This window comes from Bos indicus, chromosome 6, assembly GCF_029378745.1.
Source record: "Bos indicus isolate NIAB-ARS_2022 breed Sahiwal x Tharparkar chromosome 6, NIAB-ARS_B.indTharparkar_mat_pri_1.0, whole genome shotgun sequence".
NCBI classification, from domain to species: Eukaryota; Metazoa; Chordata; class Mammalia; order Artiodactyla; family Bovidae; genus Bos; species Bos indicus.
The window spans coordinates 117,181,175-117,196,355 of record NC_091765.1 but is presented as its reverse complement, the minus strand read 5'-3'; the positions used below and the strand labels follow the sequence as shown (position 1 = coordinate 117,196,355).

General features: G+C 53.0%; 1 protein-coding gene across 7 annotated transcripts in view; it reads left to right on the top strand.

Moving 5' to 3' along the window:
• Nucleotides 1–426: 426 nt before the first annotated feature.
• The window catches only part of NSD2 (nuclear receptor binding SET domain protein 2), a 79,486-nt gene continuing 64,731 nt past the window's right edge, over nucleotides 427–15,181 (top strand). For 2 of the 7 annotated variants that reach the window (XM_070791925.1, XM_070791928.1), the window contains exons 1-3: nucleotides 427–625; nucleotides 1,830–1,869; nucleotides 15,050–15,168. The gene's annotated coding sequence lies outside the window, so the exon portion shown is untranslated. Of the gene's footprint in view, nucleotides 626–1,829; nucleotides 1,870–1,940; nucleotides 15,169–15,181 lie in introns of those variants that run through there. The other 5 variants (XM_070791930.1, XM_070791931.1, XM_070791929.1 and 2 more) reach the window with 5 other exon arrangements.

Genomic DNA, 15,181 nt, shown 5'->3' with positions numbered 1-15,181 from the left:
GGCCTCGCCGGCGGCGATTGGGCGCGCGGCCGTGACGTCACCGCGCGCGCGCGCGCTCAGGGGTCTGGCTCCGGGCTCCGGGCTTTCGGTTGAGCCGCCGCCTGGCGCGCGCCCGTGCCGAGTAGCGGGAGCGGGGCGCGCGCCCGGCGCCAGGCTGAGGCGGCTCGCGGGGTTCCCGCGCCCCCTTCCGCGGCCCGCGCCCTCGGCACCCCCGCGGCAGGCCGTTATCCCAGACCCCCGGCCCCGGGGCCCCCGCCCGCCCGCCGGGCCGCCGCCGCCGCCCCGCCCCGCTTGGATTTGAAAAGCCCGGCCGCAGCCCCGCGGGCGCCGCAGCCAATCAGCGGCGCGCACTTTCCCGCGGCTTCTGCGAGGCGGCGGCGGCCCGGCGGCGGCGGCGGCGGGCGGGAGGCGCGGGGGCGGGGTCGGCGCCGCGCGCGGAGAGCCTCGGCCTGGCCGCGCTGCGCCCGCCGCCGCCGCCGCCGCCGCCGCCCCCTCCCCTCCCTCGGCCCTGCCTCCCTCCCCCGCGCGGTCCCGGCCCCGGCCCCCTTCCCGGCCGCCGCCGCCGCCGGAGCCGGAGCCGCCGCGCCGGAGAGCCGCCGCCGCCTGAGGATGCGCCGCACAACAGGTCACTGGCGCCGCTGGCCCAACCGCCGCGGGCCTGAGGGGCGGAGGGCTGAGGGGCTGAGGGACTGAGGGGCTGAGGGGCCGGGCGGGCGCGGCCATGTTGGGCCCGGCGGCCGGCGGCTGCACCTGTGCCGGCCCGACGCGGGCCGGCGGCCTTTGTTCGCTGCGGCGCCGAGCGGGCCGGGCCGGCCTTTGTGAGGCGCGGGTCGGGGCCGGGGCCGGGGCCGGGCGGCGGCGGGAGGGGCGGCCGGGGCCGCGGGGAGGCGCTTTTTTGTCCGCCGAGGCCCCGGTTGACACTCGGGCTACCGGCCGTTGGTCAGCGCGGGCGCCGGGAGCCCCAGGCCTGGCAGGTGGCGGCGCGGGGACCCCGCCCGGGGGCTGCCGGCCCTCGGCCGCCCGCGCTCGGCCGGACGGTGGTTCCCTCACGGGGCCCCGGGGGCGCGCGCGATGGAGCGGCCGGGGCCGCCCGGCAGGCTCTGCCCCGCTCGCCAGAGGGCAGTTAAAAAAAATCTCGGCGTTGAAGACACGCGGGTCTCGAGCCCGGGCAGAGGGCACAGGAGCCGGTGCCGCCGGCGTCTGCTCCCCCGGTGTCCGCGCCGGTGCCGGGACGTGAGCGGCCACAGGCTTGACAAGTTAGTGCCGCTGAGGCAGGTGATGAGGGCTCGGGGCGCGTGTGCGCGCGTCCCAGAACCGGGGACCCCCTCGGTTCGGGGGACTTCAGAGCGAGGTTAGGGAAGTTCTTGAGGACTGACAATCCCGCGCTCTAAGGCCTTGACTTTTAAATGACTTAAACGCCGAGATACGTGTTCCCTAATCGCCCAACGACTTAAAAAGTTAACGTTGCCACTGCGCGTTGATAACACCGACCGTCATATTTATGTATTTTAAAATGAGATGGTCGAGATGGAAGATAAGTTAGGAGCCATCTCATTTATGCAGCGCTTTCATTTTCCCAAATGTTTTCCATGTCCTCGTTACATGTGTAAGTGTGACCAGAGCAACATGAAAAAGCACCACTCCAACCAGTAGCTCGGAGGAAACCAGTCGTGGGAGCGCAGCCCTTTCCTGGTGTGCTCCGTGCGTGCTCCGGCGCCCCACCACCGACCGGAGTTCAAATCTAAACTGCCGCCTGGAAGTGAAGAGGACTCAGGCCTTAAGCACGATTACTTTGAGTCATTTCCTTTTCTTTTCTTCCATTTTCTCAGACGCTCCGCAGCCTTCAGTTTTGGGCCAGTGGTTGGTAAAGTGAGTACTTTTGCACGTTTGTGAGTTTCTGTAAGCCTTTTTTTTTTTTTTTTTTAAACTCTGATCTATATAATACAAAAATCCTCGCCTCCTGACTGCATTACTGCAGATCAGGCTGGGCTGGGATTCCAGTGGTGAACATTCCAATTTAAAAGTATCAGAAAAATAACTTTCTGAATTTCAAAAAGTGATGGGCTTGATACTCCCTGGTGGTCCAGTGGTTAAGACTCTTCGCTTCCAGTGCAGGTCCATGGGTTTGATCCCTAGTCAGGGAACTAAGATCCCACATGCTGTGTGGCACTACAAAAAAAAAAAAAAAATGGGCAGTTTATTATTCTGTGTGCACATTTGTGATATATATTATGTCTAAACTAACATAATTTGAAATTTATGGAGACACAACAGAACAAAACAGTGAGTTAAACAGGCTACCATATGTGACTACTACGTTTATGGGTTTTATTCCACCGATTTAAACAGGGCTGTTTAAATAGTACCTGCTTAAATGTGAGGACTCAAATGAGGAATAAGTCGGAATTGCGAGACTTACACGTTAGGAATTAGAGATCTTGTGACTTAGGGAAGAGTGGGTCAAGCCTGCCACCTATTCAAATGACCTCTCCTCCTGCAAGTAGTCCAATTAAAAAAAAAAATTTACTTTTGGGCGTGCTGGGTCCTTGCTGCTGCTCAGGCCCTTCTCTGGTTGTGGACAGTGGGGGCTACTCTCTAGTTGCGGTGCGTGGGCTTCTTGAAGTGGCCTCGCTTGTGCAGCACAAGTCCGAGGGTCACTCGTTGTGGCGCACGGGCTTAGTTGCTCTGCAGCACGTGGGATCTTCCAAGACCAGGGATGGAACCCATGTCTCCTGCTTTGGCAGGCAAATTCTGTACCACTGAGCCACCAGGGAAGCCCCTACAAGTAGTCCAGTTTTAAAAGGCTTACTCATATGGCATAATGTAAACTAACTAGTTACTTCCTTTTTTATGGCTTGACGCTTCAGTTTAAAACAGGTAAAAGTAGGTGAAGTTATATTTACTAAGAAGTGCTGGTGAGGGGATAGAAAACACTAATAAAATGTTGCTATATGAGATTGGGGTTGTCCTTGAGCACACACAAGCATGTGCTCAGGTGAAGCTAAAGTTCCAAATTTATTTTCTCCTGCCATTTTTAATCTAGACAAATAGCCTTTCTCAGTAAACAATTCTAAGTAAACATTTAATCAGTGGGAGTTGAAATTATTAAGCTTTTTACTTACATATTCTGGTATATGGTTTTTGGTTGGTTGATTTTTGTTTTTTGTTTGGATATAATGCTTGGCTATAGAATGTATGCAATTTTGGATAAGCCTCTTAGTCTTCTAAGCTTCACTCCTTGCCCGGCTGCAGTAATTGGGTCCTTGTTCCTCAAATATGTGGTGACCTGTCTTGATCCCGGCCTCTGCGTGGACTGGTGTTGTGTGTGGACCACTGCTTGTCTTTTCCTTAAAGTTTTTTTTATTATTTGAATTTTATTTTTGGCTGTGCTGAGTCTTCCTTGCACTTGCACGGGCTGTCTCTAGTTGTGGCTTGCAGGGGCTACTCTCTTTGCGGAGTATGGGCTGTGCGTGCTCAGGCTTTCGTAGTTTGTCACGTAATTTCTCCGAGGCATGTGGAGTCTTCCCGGACCAGGGATCAGACCTGTATCCCCTGCACTGGCAGGTAGGTTCCTAACCACTGGGAAGCCCTGTCCTCCCATTTTGAACACAGAGGACTCAGCCCTTCAGTGGCCTTATGTGACCTTTTTCCCTTTTGGATGAGCTCTTGGAGGTAGGATTCTTACAGTCTCGGGTGATCTGGCCTCTGCTCATGCCTTCCTATGGCAGGCACTCAGTGAGTGCTGAGTAAATGGGCTTATGACTTGGGACAAGCAACCCATTTTAATGCCAGCGTGTGGCCTGTTTGCTTCTCTTTTTTTAAGTCCTGGTGAAGCAGAAAGGGCCCTTCTGGAAGTAACTGAATATGGAAAGTAAGGGGCTGGCTTAAGGTCTCCCTGCTTTAATCAGGGAGCCAAGACACTGTTTGCCAGGAAGGCCTGTTTCCTTTCTTTTCCTTTTGTCTTTGTAGCTAACTCAAATGTTAAATAAAAATTAACTGTGAAATATTGCAAGCATATAAGTACAACAAGTAACAGAACAGACCTGTATGTACCACCAGGATGAATCAAGCAGTGACGTTTCTACCGTACCTCTCTCCCTGTCCCTGGGGAAAGTAAAAATATATACAGAAGCAGGAGGTGACATGGAAGTTCCAGAGGATTATGTTTATACTTTGCAAACTGTCTTTATGTGATTTGTTAATTTTGTTTTTAGGAATTGTTATTTAGGGTAAGCACTTTGGGGAGAAAAAGACTTAAATGAGTTACCCCAGCGATTGGTCAGCATTTTGCACTTTTCTGTTGGTTACAGTATAGTGTTTGAAGGAGCTGATTGATTTGATGAGATTTGCTTTGCCAGTTAAAAAATTCAAGATATCTCAAATTAGTATTGTTCTTGAGTCTGTCTTCCAGAAAGCAAAGGGCCAAAGATGAATTTTTCAGAGCGTCTTAATATCTGTAATACTTAATACTTTCAACAAGGTATACAAGGATGGAAATGGCTAAGTGGTGGTTGAGCTGAGTGCCAGCCTGGTGCTCAACAGCCCTAGTGGTGAAACTTCCCTGGTGGATGTGGAGAGAAGAATGTTTTGTCTTCCTGGAAGGAGTTGGAGTTGGGAGCTCAATTTTTAAGTTAACTGGGTTGTCACAGAAAGAATCAATGGTATGAAATAAGTTTGTTATGCTGTTAAGGGTATGTTTCTATCAGTAGTGTTTCACATTGTAATTAATTTTTCACTTGTGTTTGCTGTTGTGTTACGGAGGCTGACAGGTCAGGAAGAGTGTTTCCGACTCCAGCTTTCCTCCCCTCAGTCATCTCTCCGTGCTCTGCCTGTCTTTCTGAAATGCGCTTGTGGTCCTGTGAGAGCCCACTTTTCAGGGATCTCAGGGCCCTTTGGGGTTCAAGACCAATCTCTCACTGCTCTTTCTGCCTTTCACTGCACTTTTTTTTTTTGGCTGTGCTGTGCAACTTGTGGGGTCTCAGTTCCCCAACCGGGAATTGAACCTGGGTCCTCCGCGGTGCAAGCTTGCAGCCCTAACTGCTGGATGGCAGTGGGAGTTCCCTCACTGCACTCCTTAGCTTGATCTCACCTGGTCTTTTCAGCCCTCTGTTGTGGCTGAGCTTTTCCTTGGGCCTCTACTCGGTCAGTTTTACCTCCGCTTTCCCCTGTGACCCTCACACACACACACAGACTCACTCCAGTGCCTATGTGGGCACCACTGGCTTTCCTATGCATTCCTTCTCGTTCAGCTCTCATCGTGCACCTCACTCCTAGAAAGTGGCCCCAGACCCCTGCCTGCCTTGGGAGCCCTCAGGAGTGTGTCTTGAGCTCTGGTGCTTGGCCGGCCCCTTCCCGGCCCGCCCGGCCTCTGTCTCAGCTGCGCTCGCCTCTGGCCTGTGTCAGGCACTGCAGCCACACTTGGCCCCTGGCCCCTGCATCTGCAGTTCCTTCTACTCAGACACCTGCCTGGCTGGCTCTTTACCTGCCTTTAAGTCTTTGCTTAAACTTCCCTTCTCAGGCACCACCCTTGACCCCTGATTTATGATATCCTTTTGCTGTCTGGCCCTACCCGTCTGCCTCCACTTCTTTTGCCTAGCTTGTATCCTCTGACATTCCGGGTGTTTTCCTTATTTGTCTATGTGCCAGACTGCATCAAGAGGTCTATAACAGTGGAGATTTTTCTCCTTTTGGCTTTAACTACTGTCAGGTTCCCAGTGCCTAGAACAGTACCTGAGTGAATGTCAGTCCTTCAGTGACTGTATGAAGACTCTCAGCCCCTGTGTGCTGGCCAGTGCGTGAGAAGTGGTGTGGATCGAGGGCAGTGGTGTGACTGTGCTTGCCCTGGTGTGAGGTGGCAAAGGTGGAGGCCCAGGGCAGGTGAGACAGGCCAGGGAGGAAGCTGGTAAGCCAGTGCTCGAGGACGATGGCTTTCCCCAGACCCAGGGAGTCTCCAGGAAGGGTGGACTGACGCAGGAGAGAGGGCCGGCGTGGCCCTCATGGGCTGGGGCAGCGCATGGCACTGAGGGTAAGGGGGGACGGCTGAGTGACCCTAACACTGACATTTCGAAAGATTTGAGAGGGCACCATTTTTGTCTCACTGCAAGCTAGTAAAATGGAAAGTGGGCCTCATTTCTGATTTACCTCGGTACCTTCAAAAAGAAACTGATCTCACCTACCAGCTGAGAGGTGTCCCTGGTGCCTTCCTATTCATAGAGGAGGAAGCCCTTGGTGTTGGGCGTGGTGTGAAGGCCCTGTGTTTTCCTGAGGTCTTCACTGGCGGGCCCCTTGCAGCTGCTCTGAGGTCTCATCGCCATGCTGCTGCCCCCAGGATGAGCCGCGCTCTGTCGCGTGGCTCCCTCCGTCCCCTTTCCCCGCCGGTGCTGCCAGCTCTGTATCCACGGCACTTGGGATGCTCCCAGGTTGGCTGTTCCTCTGAGCGCCAGGCCCTGTCCTGGCAGCACATGGCTTGGGCTCTCACCCTTCATGTCTCCAGGTTCTGAGTTTTTCAGGGTGAGCTCTAAGTTGTCTTCTGGGCTTCAAGCGGCGCCCAGTGTTAACTGAGAGTTAACTCGTGGAGATGTTCATGCTTTCGAGTCTTCTGTTATCCCAAAGATATGTGTGTGTGTGTGTGTGTGTGTGTGTGTGTGTGTGTGTGTATGGCTGTGCTGGATCTTAGTTGTGCCAGGGGGGAATTTTTTTTTAAGTTGTGGCATATGGAATCTAGTTCCCTGACCAGGGATCAAACCCAGGCCCCCTGCATTGGGAGCTTGGAGTCTTAGCCACTAGACCACCGGGGAAGTCCCCTAAAGATTTTTATTTAATAAAAATTGAATTCCTGGGTTTTTACAATTAAAGTATGTGTTAGAAATAAGAGCTTCCTGGAAATTCCCTGGTGGTGTGGTGGTTAGGACTGCCCGGTTGCCCTGCTGAGGGCCTGGGTCCAGTCCTTCCCTGGGGAACCAAGATCCCCCAGGGCGCACAGCAGAAAAAGAAAAGAAGAAATAAGAGCCTTCTGTTTGCATCCCCCCAAAGATTGGAAGTCGGTGCCATCTGTGCAGAGTGGCTCCCCCTGTGTCTTAGAGCAGCAAATCTTCGTTCCCTCCTCTCACTGAATCCTCACAGCAGGAATCTGAATCCCAGAGATGTTAAGTACTGACCCAGAGTCACAGGCTATAAGTGCTGGACCTCCTGCAGGGCCTGACCTCTGCTTCTGTGCTCTGGGAACTCATTGTTCTGCCTCTCAGGGGACATTTGAACATCAGACCGTCTAGACAGGAATAGGAGGATGGGCTGTTATATTTCGTTAGTATGGCCATGTACTTCTGGTGGCATTCCTCCATTCATGGAGAATTAGGAAATTAGCTGTGTTCCATTGATGAGCCAGAACTCGTGTCCTTGCTCCCCTGGACTTGACAGACCTGTGAGGGGGCTGAAATGGGAGAGATGGTGGACAGAAGACTACATCTTTGAAAAATCTGTGAAACTGTCTTGCTCAATAACCGAACCTGAAAACTGATCAGGCCTTTGGTCCCATAAGCACTCACCAGGAGATCCGGGGTGGGGAAAGGAGCACAGGAGGCTGCGCTGCAGGGTCGCCGTTTGGCTGAGGACGAGCGGCCCTGCAGGACTGGCGACAGGCCTCCTCCACCGGAGAAGAAGGGGAGTGTGGGCCATGCAGGCTCCTGGAGGCACCGTGGCCGGTCGCCCTCCCACAAAGGGGCTGTGTGTCTCCCGGGCAGGCCAGTTAGGTGGGGGTGAGGCGGAGCGCGACTTGTGTGTTTGTGACAGTGGAACGCTGCCTCGGTTTCTCATTCAGGAGCTTTCCTGTTTTCAGCTGTTACAGTGGTTTTGTTTAAGAAAGGAATTAGTGTCATGTAGAGCCACATACAGAATTTGTCAAGAAGGGCCCCATCGTCTGGGGCTTGCTTCCCAGTTGTGTGGCGAAGGAGCAGCTGGGCCGGCTGGCCTGGGTGCTGGCGGCACACGGAGCGGGTTCGTGCATTTGTGGTCTCCATGACAGAGGGGGAAAGTCGTGAAGGAGACTTGCTGCAGACTCTGCTGCACTTGGTCCGTCTGTACATCCACAGGGCGTCACGCCTGCCTGGGGGCTGAGGCGCGTACAGAGCGTGGAAGAGGGCCCGGGGTCGGGTGGTGAGGGCTCTAGAAGAGGGCACGCCGGCGGAGAGCCCGTGGCAGGAGAGGGCCGAAGGTCAGAGGGGAGGGCGCTGAGTGCCTAGCAGGCTGTGGGGCAGGGGCCGTTCTCGAGGCTGCACGGAGCATTTTCATCTGCAGAGGAGCGTGAGGCCTTGCGGGTTCAGGCGGGCGTGTGAGGGTGGGCGATGCGCCTCTGTTTGCTTTGGAAAGCGCGTTTCTCAGGGTCATCTGTGAGCTGGTGGGGGGAGGATCGGGGCGAGGCCATGGGAGGTGGCCTGTGTGTGCTGGCTGTCTGCGTTAGTCTCCCCAGCTGTCTCTCTGAGTGCCCCATGGGACTGGGCAGACTGCCCCCCTTGAAATTGGGTGTGGCTTCGTGGTTTGCTTTGGACAGTGGAAAGGGACACGTGACCTTTGACTGGAGCCCTGAGAGCCGAGTGCTTGGTTACGTTCCCGTGCCCCTGCTCCTGGTGGCAGCGCACAGGTACACGTTCCGAGCGAGAAGGAAGCCTCGGGGTGAGCCAGGTCGCTGCCCGGTAACTTGGTCCTCCAGACCTGGTCCCCAGATTGGCCGCGTGGGCCACCCTGGACCATCTCAGAAGCACGGGCTGGGGCCCACCTTCTGCCTCCCGAGGCCTGAGCTCTGGGGCAGGTGGCCACCTTCGCAGGGTGCCTGAGCCCACCGCGCTGAGGACTGTGCCTGGAGTTCCCCAAAGGCCCAGCGCTCAGGCCTGGCGCAGCCCTGCTGAGGGGCGCGGGTTCCGCAGAGGAGTCAGCGGGAAGGGCCTACAGTCAAGCCACGAGGCCCGTGGGTTGTGGGGAGGGTGTCAGTGACCCCTGAGTTTCTGACAAAGCCAGACAGCAGCCCATTCACTGTCCAAGCAAGATCTATTCTTGTGAGATTTCATTTACTTGGGTTTCGAGGTTTAGAAACAAGGACAAGGCTAAAGAGGAATTTTTAAAACTGTCGTCGATGCCCTCACCCCCAGATCAGTTTCTCCGGGGCACCCACACTGTCACTGCCCTTTCTCTCTGGACTCCCGGCTTGCTGTCCCCCACCTGCCCTGCCTGTGAGTGGAGGCTCCTTGCTGGCGGCCCTCGCCCCTGCTCCCCACAGTGCCCCAAGGACAGTGCCACCTGGACGCCTTTGATGGGCACTGAGGACCCTGGGCACGTCCGTGTGGGGCAGCTTGCTCTGGGCCCACAGGGGTCCCGTCTGTGTGACTCGGAGCCTGGGCCCTGCCCAGTGTGGGGTGCCAAGATCTCCGACTGGTCTGTGGCTGGGGTCCTGGGGCGGGAGCACTGGCCGGCTTCAGGCTCTTTGCTCTTCCTCAGGTGCGAGGCGGGGGCCTGGGGGAGCAGCGCCCGCAGGGGAGCTCAGGGAGACCCCAAGGGCGCGCCCCTGAGGGTTCCCCTCTTTATTATGCATCAGAAATTGTCCCTGATTGCGGAAGACCCCTTGGGATTAGGCCTCATGTTGACAGTTTACGGATTCTCTTCTGTTGAGTTCTGAAATCTGTATAAAACAGTATTTATTTCTTTAAGTTCAGCTTCTTATAACTTCTTTGAAGATGTGACCGGTGTTCTGTTTGTGCAGCGCGGAGGCTGAGCCTGTGTGCATGTCTCAGGCCCTGGGTGCTCACAGCAGCCCTGTCGGCAGAGGGCCCGAGCCGCTCCGTCTTCGGCCGGTGCCCCAGGCCTGGCGCCCCCTCCCCTCCCCTCCCTCTGTGAGTTCCCAGCACGGGAATGAGGTAACAGAAACAGTTGTGGATTCCAGCTTAGAGTTTGTGGAAAGCTGCTTTTCAAGGGCATGTGGTTCCTTGACGGATTGTCAAGGCGAACAGTGAGCTAAAGCGGCTCTGGTGGTTTGATCAGGACGTCCCTGGGGGCCAGGGGCTCGGACTCGGCCCGCCCAGTGCTGGGGCCGCGGACGTTCCTGGTCCGGAGCGGCCCCCCACACGCTGCACCTGGAGATCCGCCTGCTGCAGCAGAGCTGGTGCGGCCAGAACAGTTATCTCTTGTAATCGGAATACATTTCATGAAAAATTTGTATGAATCAGAAAAGTGGGAGGAAACTTAGATAACTAATCCTACCAACCAAATGTTTAGGGATATATTTCCTGTTTGCTTTTCATTCATCAGACTGAACCAGGTGCCCTAAAGACAGTTGCCTTTGTGAGGGTCAGAACGAGATGCAGCAGTCTAGGTGACTGTTCCAAGGAGACAGCTGCTTTGCTCTTTCAACTGTTTCTTATATCTATCTATTAAAAAAAACTTGCCTATCTTACAGAGTTGAGAACTTTGAGTTTTGTGTGTTACGTGTTCAGTTCTATCTTCAAGAGATAAGAATTTAGTGTTCTTTCCGCCCCACTTCCCCTTCCCCGGTCTTCCGAGTCCAGTGGTGTCCGGCTGTCTGCGCCTTGCTGATGAGCTGTTCCAGAGAGCCGTGGCTGAGAGCACAGCGGTGTGTGTGTTTACAGTCTCGCAGTGTGGACTTGTGTGCCAGGGCTCACCTGTCACTGCCGGCGTGCTGTTGGTCTGCGTCACTCCCAAGGTGCCCGGTGCCGGGGGCTGTTGGCCCCGGTCCGCCATGCTCCCCGGCTGGGGCCACCCTTGAGGCAGCTTGGGCCTCCTCACAGCATGGTGGCTGCTTCCTGCCGCAGGAAGTGAAGCTGCCCATCCTTTTGCTTATTTCTTGGTTGCACCACGTGGCTTGTGGGATCTCAGGTCCACTGCCTGGGCTTGAAACTGGCCCACGGCAGTGGAAGCCCGAAGTCCTAACCACTCAGCCGTCAAGGAGCTCCCCTGCGGACAAGCCTTTTATTTATTTATAAAAACACTTAAAAAAAAAGGATGTGTTTGATCTATTTGTTTTTTGACTGTGTGGCACGCAGGATCTTAGTTTCCCCAGCCGGGGATTGGACCCGTGCCCCGCAGGGGAAGCCCAGAGGCGTAACCCCTGGGCCACCAGGGAAGCCCTGCCAGTCCTTTCGGAGGTGAGGCCAGCTCTAGCCTGACATCGCTCTTGCTGTGTGCAGTTGGGAGCAGCCACAGGCCTGGGCGAGGATCAAGGATGTGGAGAAATAGACTTTATCTCTTGGTGGGGGGATGACAAAGAATTTTTGGCCATCTTTAATATGCCACAGGTTTTGTTTGACTTTTTTTTTTCATTTTAAAAAATTATTTTAATTGGAGATAAATTATTTTACAATATTGTGGTTTTTTTGCCATACGTTGACATGAATCAGCCATGGGTATACATGTGTCCCCCCATAATCCCCCTCCCACCTAATATACCACAGTTTTAACAGTTCTTACTTATTTTAAAAATTTTGTTTTGTGTTTTAGCTGCACTGCAAGACTTGTGGGATCTTGGTTCTCTGACCAGGGATTAAACCTGGCAGTGAAAGTGCAGATTCCTAATTGCTGGACCACCAGGGAGTTCCAACAATTTTTGGTTTGAATGAATATTTATTAATTGTTACATTGTTTAGCTGAACACAATTTTCCTAGTGAAAAAAAAATTTTTTTTTTGTCTATTTGCTTAGTTTTCCATGCATCTGTTACTAATGCAGGCTCAGGTTTTCCAGATGAGTTGTGTAAAAAGCCTTTTGAGATGGTCAGTTACGCGTTTTTCCCTCGGGGAGCCTGTCTGCTGGAACTGTTTGTCTTCCTGCTCCAGACGGGGCTTCCTAGACGTGTGCCACGGCTGCAGGCGCTTTGTCTTCTGCGGGAGACCACTCACCCCTTAGGTCTCATGTCTTCCAAGGTTTGCCATCATGTTTTGGTGGTACGTCTTTTGGGGGGTTATCTCAGAAAGTGTGGGAGGCAGCGTTAAATTTTAGAGACCTTGCATGCCAAAATGATCTGTTCTGTGTTTAAACTTGATGATAGCTTGTCTAGATACGTAATTTAGATTGAAAATAGCTTCTCTCAAAAAACTGAAGATGGGAATTCCCTGGTGGTGTAGTGGTTAGGACGCCTTGCTGTCACTGCTGAGGGCATGAGTTCAATCCCTGGTCAGGGAAATAAGATCCCACAAGCTGAGCAATGTGGCCAAAAATGAAAATAGCTGAAAAATCTGACGATACTGCTTTGTTATTCGGGGGTTTTTCATGAGTGTTTCCTTTTTTAAGATAACTGATGCTGGCCTGTCACCTATCTTCACCCCAAACCACGTGGTCTCTTTTGTGTTCATCCTGTGGAGTGCTCAGTGGGTCTTTTCAACCTCTTGATTCTGGGCATCTTATTTCTTTGCTGATGTTTAGAAATCTTGACTCCACTTGTTTATATTTCCCCCAGCTTTATTATGGTGTAATTGACAAGTAAAATCTTCAGTTTTCAGTGTGCAGTGTCTAGGGGTGTGACAGGCAGCTCTCCGTGGGGTTGAGAGTGTCATCATGTGTCTGTGAGGTGATGGGCGTTCACTGAACTTAGCGTGGAAATCATTTCCTTGTGTACATCAGAATCATCGTGCCATACACCTTCAGCTTACACAGCGTGTGTGCGTGCTCAGTCGCGTCCCACTCTTCGTGACCCCTGGACTGTATCCCACCAGGCTTCTTCATCCATGGCATTTTCCGGCTCAGAATACTGGATTAGGGTGCCATTTCCTGCTCCCGGGGATCTTCCCAAAGTCTCTTGTGTCTCCTGAATTGGCAGGTGGATTCTTTACAACTGTGCCATCTGGGAAGCCCTGAAATTTATACAGTGCTGCATGACTGCATGCATCTCAATAAAACTGGAAAAGAAAAGGAATTAGGACTGAAAAAATTGTGTACAATGTAAGGATTTGATCCACCATATGCACTGTGAAGTGGTCCCTCTAATCACCTTAACACATCTGCCTCCTCTCTTAGTTCCCTTTCGTGTGTGGGGGTGAGCGTGCTTCACATTTTCTCTCCCAGCAAGTTTCGAGTACGAAGCCCGCTCTTCTGATTATAGTCCCTGGACTCTGTGTCTTTAGAACTTGCTCACCTCACAAACGAACGTCTGTCCCTTTGGCAGTACCTCTCGGTCTCTCCTGCCCCTCAGCCTCTGGCAACCAACCACCCATTCTACTCTCTGCTTCTACGAGTGTGACTTTTATTTTACATTTCACGTAAAAGTGAGAGCATGCAACGTTTTAATAGAGCGTCCTCTGAGCTGATCCATGTGCAGATGGCAGAATTTCATTTTTAATGCCTGAATGATATTCCACCATGTGCATAAGCCCCCTCCTGTTTTTTGGCCACTCTGTGTGACATGCAGGATCTTCGTTTTCCCACCAGGGATTAAACCCTGGCCACCTGCATTGGGAGCATGGAGTCTTAGCCACTGGACCACCAGGGAGGTCCCTAAAGCCCATTTTCTTTTTCCATTTGTCTCTGCGCGTGGACTGTTGGGAGTGATGCTGCAGAACGTGAATCTGTGGACGTGTCTTCAGTGTCTGGGCTCATTTCTGTCTGGTGCGTCCTCAGAGGTGGGCTTGCTGCGTCCCACAGCAGCTCCGGTTTCCATTCCTGAGGAATCTGTTCTCTCTTCGCAGTCGCTGCACCGGCTTACATGCCCACCAGCAGTGCGCAAGGGCTCCCTTTTCCCTGTGGCCTCACTAACGCTTGTGATCTCTTTTTGATGATAGCCATTCTGACAGGTATGAGGTGGAGGCTCATTATGGTTTCATTTGCGCTTCCTGAGCATCTTTTCCTGTGCCTGTTGCCCATCTGTATGCCTTCTGTGGAGGAATGTCAGTTCAGGTCTCTTTCAGAATTTTAAAAATCTTGTGTTTCTGGAACTTGTGCCACATGGATGTTTCGTTAGCGTGGTCTTCAGATTTTTTCCTTTTTCTGCCCCGTGCTGCTTCCTTCCTGCCCCTTCCTCATTTACTTTCCTGTTTCCTTAGGTTTCCTCTTCCTCCTCCCCTCATCTTTCTTCTCCTTCCATCTCCTTTCCTGCCTCCATCCCTCCTTTCTCCTGCTCTGGCAGTTCTGTAGGGACCATGGTATCTGGGTCTCTCTGTTTGTCCCCTTAGTGGTTGTGGAATGCAGTTACAAAGAGAGCAGTGATTTTTAAATTATTTTGGAAATATTTTTACATTTTCACAATGTTCCTTTAAAAATCGAAAGAAAAACTATAAATAGATAATATGTTCACATGCTTCAGAGTTGAAAAGTTTAGTGTGAAAACTCTCTCCACTGCCGTGTCCCCAGCCACCTAACCTCCTCCTGGAGGCGCCCAGGCTCCAGGGTGGCCCGAGCGAGCCGAGGACAAGTATGTGTGCTTGGCGGGTTCTCTCTTTCCCTCTAGTGTGTGCCTCTAGATTCCTAGCTTTCTTTTGCTTTTACATTTTTATCTCTCAAGTTAAATTTTCCCCAGATGCCTAATGGCCCTCGATGCAGGCCCGCTGTTGAGATGGAGGTCCAGGAGCTGATGACGGGGCTCTGGGTGGGGGCTTCGCCGAGGGCCGATGGGTCGGGACCCACCGGCAGGGTCCTGGCAGGTGGCCTCAGCGGGCTGTTTTGCAGTCTGCCGCCTGGAGCGCCTGCTCCAGTGCCCCCGTCCTTTGAGTGCGCTCCACTTCTCCCACTGGCTGCAGGGCTATGTGTGGGGCGGTTGGGACTTTGGTCTTCAGACTTCGGGCTCCCAGTGTCGTGTAGCACATGCCCCTGCTCTTATGCCTTGTAAGGCATGTTTTAGAGGGAAAATAGGAACTACCTTACAGATATGTGAATGATACATCTTAATATGATGATGCCTTTCCTACTCAACAAAAGATTTGATAGTTTAAAAATTAACATAAAATTAATCAGTTAAGCTCTTTTGAAGTATATAATTGGGTGGTTTTTTTTAGTACATTGTCAGTACAGTGTTAATGCAACCATCACCACTATCTAAATCCTGAATATTTTTGTCACCCCAGTAGGAAGCCCGGTGCCTGCTGAGCAGTCACCCCTCCTTCCTGCGTGTCCCCAGCCACCACTCTCCTTTCTGTCTCTGGACTCTCCTGTTCTAGACGTGCTGTAGAGACAGAGTCGTGTGGTAAGTGGCTTTC